At 45.5% G+C, this 10,143-nt stretch overlaps 1 non-coding gene across 1 annotated transcript; it reads left to right on the top strand.

Annotated features, from left to right (window-relative positions):
* The first annotated feature begins 529 nt into the window (after positions 1-529).
* Positions 530-601, top strand: trnai-uau (transfer RNA isoleucine (anticodon UAU)). Its single transcript has one exon. It is a non-coding gene; the product is annotated as a tRNA-Ile (tRNA).
* The last annotated feature ends 9,542 nt before the right edge of the window (positions 602-10,143 follow it).

Here is a 10,143-nt window from a genome sequence, read left to right on the forward strand (position 1 = left end):
CGAAAAGGTATGGGTATTGCAAGCTTATTATAGGAGCAGAGTGCCGCAGCGGAAGTGTGATGAGCCCATAATCCAGAGGTTGATGGATCGAAACCATCCTCTGCTAAGACCACTTTCACTATATACATGCTGTGTTCCTACTTGAAGAAAAGTTGCATCAGCTGTGTGCTAAAACACTCTGCATTTTTCACCTGTTCTAATTGATGACAGAAGAGGTCTACAAATGTGCCGAAACGCAAGTCCTTTCGAAAAGTTATGGGTATTGCAAGCTTATTATAGGAGTAGAGTGGCGCAGCGGAAGCGTGCTGGGCCCTTAACCCAGAGGTCAATGGATCGAAACCAGCCTCTGCTAAGAACACTTTCCTTATATAAATGCTCTGTTCTTACTTGAAGAAAAGTTGCCTCAGCTTTGTACGAAAAACCAGCTGCCTTTTTCACCTGTTGTAATTGATGACAGAAGAGCTCTTCAAATGAGCCGAAAATTTAAGTCCTTTTGAAAATGTATGGGTATTGCACTCTTGTTACATAGAGCAGAGTGGTGCAGCGGAAGCGTGCTGGGCCTATAACCCAGAGGTCGATGGATCGAAACCATCCTCTGCTAACACCACTTTCATTATATACATCCTGTGTTCCTACTTGAAGAAAAGTTGTCTCAGCTTTGTACGAAAAACCAGCTGCCTTTTTCACCTGTTCTAATTGATGACAGAAGAGCTCTTCAAATGTGCCTAAACCCAAGTGATTTTGAAAAAAGTAGGGTATGTCGAGCCTGTTGTCATAAGCAGAGTGGCGCAGCGGAAGCATGCTGGGCCCATAACCCAGAGGTCGATGGATCGAAACCATCCTCTGCTAAGAACACTTTCCTTATACAAATGTTCTGTTCTTACTTGAAGAAAAGTTGCCTCAGCTGTGTGCTAAAACACTCTGCAATTTTCAGCTTTTCTAATTGATGACAGAAGAGCTCTTCAAATGTGCCGAAACGCAAGTCCTTTCGAAAAGGTATGGGTATTGCAAACTTGTTACAGGGAGCAGAGTGGCGCAGCGGAAGTGCGCTGGGCCCATAACCCAGAGGTCGATGGATCGAAACCATCCTCTGCTAAGAACACATTCCTTATATAAATGCTCTGTTCTTACTTGAAGAAAAGTTGCCTCAGCTATGGGCTAAAACCCTCTGAATTTTTCACCTGTTCTAATTGTTGACAGAAGAGCTCTTCAAGTGTGCCGAAACACAAGTCCTTTCGAAAAGGTATGGGTATTGCAAGCTTATTATAGGAGCAGAGTGGCGCAGCGGAAATGTGATGGGCCCATAGCATTTACATTTACATTTAGTCATTTAGCAGACGCTTTTATCCAAAACGACTTACAACTGAGGACTAAAGTAAGCGAGTCATCGTGAAGAGGGAAGAACAACGCAAGAAGTGCTCAAAATACAAAGTTCAGGCATTGCTCAGAGTAGCAAAAGCCAGACAAGGGAAGATTTAAAAGGGAAGGAAAGATTTAAAGAGAAGGAATTTTTATTTATATATTTTTTTTATATTAAGTACTCACGGAAGAGATGAGTTTTCAGTTGTCTTTTGAATGCTGTCAGGGATTCTGCATTGCGGATGAGAGTGGGGAGATCATTCCACCAGCATGGAACCGTGAATGAGAATGTTCTGGAGAGTGATTTAGTGCCTCGCTGTGATGGCACCACGAGCCGTCGCTCCTTGGCCGATCGTAGGCTTCTGGAAGGGATGTAGACTTGTAGTAGGGAGTGAAAGTAGGAACGAGCTGAGTCTGTGGTAGATCTGTAAGCAAGCGTCAAAGCTTTGAATTTGATGCGAGCAGCGAAGTGGTAGCCAATGCAGTGAGATGATCAGAGGAGTGACGTGAGCCCTTTTGGGCTCGTTGAAGACAAGGCGGGCTGCAGGATTCTGGATAATTTGTAGAGGTTTAGTAACACAAACGATGGAAGTCCAGCCAGAAGAGCATTGCAGTAATCAAGCCTAGAAATAACCAGGGCCTGGACGAGAAGTTTTGTTGCATGCTCAGTTAGGAAAGGCCTGATCTTCCTGATGTTATACATTGCAATCCTGCATGATCGAGCTGTCTTTGTAATGTGGTTAGTGAAGGTCAGCTGGTCATCAAATATTACTCCAAGATTTCTGACCGACCTTGATGAAGTGATTGAGGATGACTCTAGCTGGATAGTGAAGTTGTGATGTAGAGACGGATTGGCAGGGAGAACAAGAAGCTCAGTCTTTGCCAGGTTGAGCTGCAGGTGATGTTCCTTCATCCATGCCAAGATGTCCGCCAGACAGCTTGAGATACGTGCAGCTACTGTGGGATCATCTGGTTGAAATGAGAGGTGGAGCTGTGTGTCATCAGCATAGCAATGGTAAGAGAAACCATGTGCCTGTATGATGGGTCCCAATGATGTGGTGTAGATGGAGAAGAGGAGCGGTCCAAGAACTGAACCCTGAGGAACCCCTGTGTTCAGTTGATGTGCTTTGGATACCTCGCCTCTCCATGTAACCCTGAAGGACCTACCTGTGAGATAGGACTCAAACCAGTGGAGGGAAGTTCCAGTGATGCCCAGTGATGAGAGGGTGGACAGAAGGATCTGATGATTCACAGTGTCGAAGGCAGCAGAAAGATCCAGCAGAATGAGAACTGAAGATTTGGAAGCAGCTTTTGCGATCCACAGGGCCTCTGTGACCGACAGTAGTGCAGTCTCTGTTGAATGGCCTTTCTTGAAGCCAGATTGGTTGACATCTAACTGGTTGTTCAGAGACAGGAAAGATGACACTTGGTTGAGGGGATGGGGTCTAGAGGGCAGGTGGTAGGATGACTGGAGAGGAGAAGTTTAGATACTTCTCCCTCGGTTAGCGGAGAGAAGGTAAAGAGAAGGTTTCTGGTAGTGGGAGAGGATGGTTTGGGTTTCCTGTGTGTGTGTAGATGAGAACTGACTGCTGATAGAAGTTGTTTTGTTGGTGAAGAAGTTAGCAAAGTCATCAGCATTTAAAGAGGAGGTGGGTGATGGTGGAGGTGGACAGAGGAGAGAGTTGAATGTCTTGAAAAGTGTTTGTGTTTTAGAGGCGCTGTTGATCTTGTTGTGGAAATATGAAGATTTTGCAGCGTGAACATCAGCAGAAAAGGAAGAGAGCAGAGATTGATACATACTCAGGTCAGACGTGTCTTTTGATTTGCGCCATTTCCTCTCCATTGCCCTGAGTTTGGTCCGGTGTTCACGAAGAACCTCAGATAACCAGGGGTTAGAGGGAGTAGCGCGTGCTGGCCAGGAGGAGAGAGGGCATATAGTGTCTAAAGAAGAAGTTAAAGAGTAGCATAAAGTATCATGAGCCGTTTGAGATCGAATGAAGCTAGAAGAGAGATGAAATCTGTTGCATACGCCTTTTATAGATGAATGTTGAAATCACCAAAGACTACGAGTGGGGTGCCATCCTAGGGGAAAGAGGACAGCAGCACATCCAGTTCCTCAACAAAGCTTCCCAGTTGACCTGGGGGGCCATAACCCAGAGGTTGATGGATCGAAACCATCCTTTGCTAAGACCACTTTCACTATATATATGATGTGTTCCTACTTGAAGAAAAGTTGCCTCAGCTGTGTGCTGATTTCCATTACACGAGAGTAGATGTTAAAACTTCATGCTGATCTGTACTCGGCTTTCGCCAAGATAAGCACCAACTAAGACGTAGCTTTACAGTAACCTATGCTTCTCCATCCATTTACGCTTCTTTCCATCTGGTGACGTGAATCTCCTTCTGTCTGGTGTTAATAGTGTATTTGCGCGTCAGCACACACAACGGCTGCAACCACAGTGCGGTCCCCCCATAACAACCCTCTGGATTGAGCGGAGTAGGGAACATCTCTAGGGTCTTCAAGTGGGCACCTTCCGTCCTCAGTGTTTCATCGACTAGCCCACGACACCTCAAGAGGGCTCAACAGTGGCTCTGGCGTCCCAGAGTCACCCCCCTCCGCCCCCACTCAACTCAGCCCAGCTTACTGACCTCTACTTCCCTCTTGCTGCTGAGACCTAACCACAATCTCACAATCTCTCCGCAACCCAACCATACGCGCCAACCCGTTTGACTAAGGCTGTCGAGCCCCACTGGTGCGTTAATATGCAGTTTCAGTGGCAACGGTTCCGTATGGCATACCACCTACCGCAAAACACAATATCTGCCCAACCACCCGTCATTCACGCAATATACACAGGAACGTAATGACTGTAAATACTATACAACCTCTACAAATAAACCAACAGTGCTGCTGAGACCTAACCACAATCTCACAATCTCTCCGCAACCCAACCATACGCGCCAACCCGTTTGACTAAGGCTGTCGAGCCCCACTGGTGCGTTAATATGCAGTTTCAGTGGCAATGGTTCCATATGGCATACCACCCACCGCAAATCACAATATCTGCCCAACCACCCGTCATTCACGCAATATACAGAGGAACGTAATGACTGTAAATACTATACAACCTCTACAAATAAACCAACAGTGCTGCTGAGACCTAACCACAATCTCACAATCTCTCCGCAACCCAACCATACGCGCCAACCCGTTTGACTAAGGCTGTCGAGCCCCACTGGTGCGTTAATATGCAGTTTCAGTGGCAACGGTTCCGTATGGCATACCACCTACCGCAAAACACAATATCTGCGCAACATCCCGTCATTCACGCAATATACACAGGAACGTAATGACTGTAAATACTATACAACCTATACAAATAAATCAACACCCTTCAAGTTTTCAAGAATTCTACGAAACCGTAGCATGGCGGCCTGTACTCAGCCAGCTAGAATCTTTCCGTCTCAACCACAGCCAGTTGCTGCTCCTTCCTGCAGCTTCAGATAAGTTCTTTACTGTGCGACGCAACTCTTGACCACTGAATCCGACGTCTCTGAGGAACCGGGTTGTAGAGTGTGCCACAAAACCTCGACAACCCACTTCCACTGGATAAACCTGGACTCTCCATCCTCGCTGTTCTGCTTCAGTGGCCAGATGAGCATACCGCAATTTCTTCCTCTCATATGCCTCATCTACCGCATCTTCCCATGGCACTGTTAACTCTATCAGTTGAACAATGCGTGCTGATCCACACCACAAAACAATATCTGGTCGTAGGTTAGTGGTGGCAATCTCAGGTGGAAAAATAAGCCGTTGATCAAGATCAGCCAGCATCTTCCAGTCCATAGCAGCTTCCAGTTGTCCTGGGCGAGAATTGGTGTTAGCACCTTTTCTTGGTGGTTGCCCGCCTGGGCGGAGGAATATTGTCTTCTGTGTGTAATGTTTTGCTAGAACAGGCGGCAACTTATTGGTCATACTACGCTTGCCTTCCAATGCTAAAGCCAAACATCGCAATACTTGGTCATGGCGCCAAGTAAACCGACCTTGGCTAAGAGCCACCTTACATCCTGTCAAAATGTGCCTTAATGTGGCAGGTGATGAACACAAAGGACAAGAGGGATCCTCTCCTACCCAGAGATTTAGGTTCTGCGGTGATGGGAGAACATCTTATGTTGACCTAATAAGGAAAACTGATCCTACTCTCTTCCATTGACCAAAGGTCTTGCCAGCCCATTTTTCGTTGTTCCACACTCTCCCATCTCATCCACTCTCCCTGCTTGGCCTGGGAAATGGCCTTTATACATCTCATCCTCTCCTCCTGCTTTCGCACCTCGTTGACTACCAGCTTCCTCCTTTGAGCTGGGCCTGCCTTGTGCCATTTAGGAGGAGCTAAACTGAGCCCAAAACCCCCTCTTCCATGCTGTACCTGTCCCACGATATCCCCAATTTGAAGGTCAGCCTTTGCCACTACTACAGATTTCTTTGCTGACCACTTTCTACCAGTTTTTACCACAGGGGCTGCCTCCCTTACACATTTGTCGCGTGACTCTGCTAAAGTCATTTCCAGTCTGACCTTGGCACACTTAAACTCCTCGGTTAAAGCAGAGACTGGCAGCTGCAATACTCCTTTACTATAAAGTCCCACTCTGCTGAGGCAGCGTGGAACTCCCAACCATTTCCTGATGTATGAACTCATTAACGCTTCCAGCTTATCCACTGTTGTCAAAGAAACCTCGTACACAGTCAGTGGCCACAGCAACCTTGGCAGTAGACCAAACTGAAAGCACCAGAGTTTTAGTTTGCCTGGTAGAGCACAGCTGTTTATGCTCTTCAACCCTTCCACTGCTTGTCGTCTAACTTCTCCCACTCGAACTGTGTCCTTTAGATCCCCATCGTACCATCTCCCTAGACTCTTCACTGGCTTCTGAGAAACTGTTGGTATTGCCTCACCATTAATGAAGAATATTTTATCAACTACCTTGCCTTTAACTATTGAGATGCTCCTTGATTTAGAGGGCTTAAATTGCATTCGTGCCCATTCAATATTATCTGTTAACTTCCCCAATAACCGATTAGTGCAGGCTACCGTTGTAGTCATGGTTGTCATGTCATCCATGTATGCTCTGATTGGTGGTAGTCGCATCCCAGAAGCCAAGCACTCTCCTCCTACTACTCATTTTGATGCCCTAATGATTACTTCCATTGCCATGGTAAAAGCCAGTGGAGAAATGGTGCATCCTGCCATTATTCCAACCTCTAAGCATTGCCATGTAGTGCTGAATTCTGGAGTTGAGAAACTAAATTGCAAATCTCCAAAATAGGCTTTCACTAAATTTGTTATCGAAATCAGTACCCTGAAAAAACCCAAAGAAGCTCATGTGGCACTGAACCATATGCATTAGCCAAATCCAGGAATGTCACGTGGAGCTCCTTCCTCTCCTTTTTAGCTGATTGTATTCGTTGCCAGATAACACTGATATGTTCTAAGCATCCTGAGAATCCTTGAATGCCTGCTTTTTGAACTGAAGTGTCAATGAAGCCATTCTTTAATAGGTAGGTTGACAATCTCTGAGCAATAATGCTGAAGAAAATTTTGCCTTCGACGTTTAATAGTGAAATAGGGCGAAACTGACTGATGCTTGTAGCATCTTTTTCTTTGGGTATAAAGACTCCCCCTGCTCGGCGCCATGATCTAGGTACAACCTGCTTTTCCCAAGCCACTTTTATCAATTTCCACAGAATCCTTAGAACTCCTGAAGCACTATTGTACACTCTGTATGGAACTCCATTAGGCCCTGGAGATGATGAAGCCCTTGCCTTTCTCACAAGCTGCTCCATCTCTTTCCACTTAGGTACACAGACCTCCTTTTGGTATTCTGGTGGATTGACAGGTGGGATGTCTGACGGAATTGACATAGGCTCATGCCTTTTTGCATCTGTATGCGTTTCCTCCGAATATCTCTCTAGCTCAACCCTAGATGCTTTTAAAGTGCCATTCTTCTCACTGGTGAATAACTTCTTTATGAATTTGAATGGATCTTTATAGAAATTAGCCCTCGCACGTTCCTTCTTTTTGTAGCGTTTCCGTAGGCACTCAGCTCTGCGTAATGTTGCAAGCTTATCTTTTATAAAAACACTAAAACACTCTGCAATTTTCACCTGTTCTAAACCCAAGTCATTTTGAAAACAGTAGGGTATGTCAAGCCTGTTGTCGTAAGCATTGTGGCGCAGTGGAAGCGTGCTGGCCCCACAACCCAGGGCTATTTGTATCGAAACCTTTCACTGCTAAGGCTCCTTTACTTATGTACATGTTTTATTCCAAATAAAGAGCAACTTCCACATCCCTCGTGTTTGTTCAGAAAATCTTTGTCTTTGTGTGTCCTCCTAAGCTAGGGATTGTGGGTTCGAGTCCCATCTGGGGTGGTTTACAGCAGAATGGCGCAGCGGAGGCGTGCTGGGCCCATAACCTGGAGGACAGTGGATCGAAACCGTCCTCTGCTAAGAACACCTTCCTTACATAAATGCTGTGTTCTTACTTGAAGAAAAGTTGCCTCAGCTCTGAACGAAAAACCCTCTGCATTTTTCACCTGTTCTAATTGATGACAGAGGAGCTCTTCAAGTGTGCCGAAACACAAGTCCTTTCGAAAAGGTATGGATACTGCAAACTTGTTACAGGGAGCAGAGTGGTGCAGCGGAAGTGCGCTGGGCCCATAACCCAGAGGTCGATGGATCGAAACCATCCTCTGCTAAGAACACATTCCTTATATAAATGCTCTGTTCTTACTTGAAGAAAAGTTGCCTCAGCTGTGTCCGAAAAACGTTCTGCCTTTTTTACCTGTTCTAATTGTTGACAGAAGAGCTCTTCAGATCTGCCGAAACGCAAGTCCTTTTGAAAAGGTATGGGTATTGCAAACTTGTTAAATGGAGCAGAGTGGCTCAGCGGAAGCGTGCTGGGCCCATAATCGAATAATCGATGGATCGAAACCGTCGTTTGCTAAGACCACTTTCACTATATACATGCTGTGTTCCTACTTGAAGAAAAGTTGCTTCAGCTGTCTGCTAAAACACTCTGCATTTTTCACCTGTTCTAATTGATGACAGAAGAGCTCTTAATCTGTGCCTAAACCCAAGTCTTTTTGAAAACAGTAGGGTATGTCGAGCCATTTTTCATAATAAGTGGCTTCGACTAGTCTGTCGAAGTATTTGTTCATCCGGATTCCTTTGGCTGCTGGCCTTGTTTAAATGCCAATGCTGTTGTTGTCACTGAAGCCAAAGCAATCGGGGCACATGAACACATATGTTTGACAGCCCTGGTGGCCTAATGGATAAGCCACTGGCTTCCTACGCCAGGTATTGTGGATTCAAGTCCCATCTGGGGTAGTTTACAACAGAGTGGCGTGGTGGAAGCGTGCTAGGCCCAAAAGCCAGAGGTGAATGGATCGAAACACTCCTCTGCTAATAACACTTTCCTTATATAAATGCTCTGTTCTTACTTGAAGAAAAGTTGCCTCAGCTGTGTCCGAAAAACGTTCTGCCTTTTTTACCTGTTCTAATTGTTGACAGAAGAGCTCTTCAGATCTGCCGAAACGCAAGTCCTTTTGAAAAGGTATGGGTATTGCAAACTTGTTAAATGGAGCAGAGTGGCTCAGCGGAAGCGTGCTGGGCCCATAACCCAGAGGTTGATGAATTGAAACCATCCTCTACTAAGAACACTTTCTTTTTTTAAATGCTCTGTTCTTACTTGTAGAAAAGTTGCCTCAGCTATGTGCTAAAACCCTCTGAAATTTACACCTGTTCTAATTGTTGACAGATGAGCTCTTCAAGTGTGCCGAAACACAAGTCCTTTCGAAAAGGTATGGGTATTGCAAGGTTATTATAGGAGCAGAGTGGCGCAGCGAAAGCTTGCTGGGCCCATTACCCAGAGATTGATGGATCGAAACCATCCTCTGGTAAGACCACTTTCACTATATACATGCTGTGTTCCTACTTGAAGAAAAGTTGCATCAGCTGTGTGCTAAAACTCTCTGCATTTTTCACCTGTTCTAATTGATGACAGAAAAGCTCTTCAATTGTGCCAAAACGCAAGTCTTTTAGAATAGGTATGGGTGTTGCAAACTTGTTACAGGGAGCAGAGTGGCGCAGCGGAAGTGTGCTGGGGCCATAACCCAGAGGTCGATGGATAAAAACCGTCCTCTACTAAGAACACTTTCCTTATTTAAATTCTCTGTTCTTACTTGAAGAAAAGTTGCCTCAGCTGTGAACGAAAAACCCTCTGCATTTTTCACCTGTTCTAATTGATGACAGAAGAGCTCTTCAAATGTGCCGAAACGCAATGTCCTTTCGAAATGGTATGGGTATTGCAAACTTGTTACAAGGAGCAGAGTGGCGCAGCAGAAGTGTGCTGGGCCAATAACCCAGAGGTCGATGGAACGAAACCATCCTCTGCTAAGAACACTCTCCTTATATAAATGCTCGTTTCTTACTTGAAGAAAAGTTGCCTCAGCTATGTGCTAAAACCCTCTGAATTTTTGACCTGTTCTAATTGATGACAGAAGAGCTCTTCAAATCTGCCGAAACGCAAGTCCTGTTGAAAAGGTATGGGTATTGCAAACTAGTTACATGGAGCAGATTGGCGCAGCAGAAGCGTGCTGGGCCCATAACCCAGAGATCGATGGATCGAAACCATCCTCTGCTAACACCAATTTCACTATATACATCCTGTGTTCTGACTTGAAGAAAAGTTGCCTCAGCTGTGTGCTAAAACACTATGCATTTTTCACCTT

Source organism: Siphateles boraxobius, unplaced genomic scaffold (assembly GCF_051911475.1).
Source record: "Siphateles boraxobius isolate OS27281-9 unplaced genomic scaffold, OSU_SipBor_1 106, whole genome shotgun sequence".
Lineage (NCBI taxonomy): Eukaryota > Metazoa > Chordata > Actinopteri > Cypriniformes > Leuciscidae > Siphateles > Siphateles boraxobius.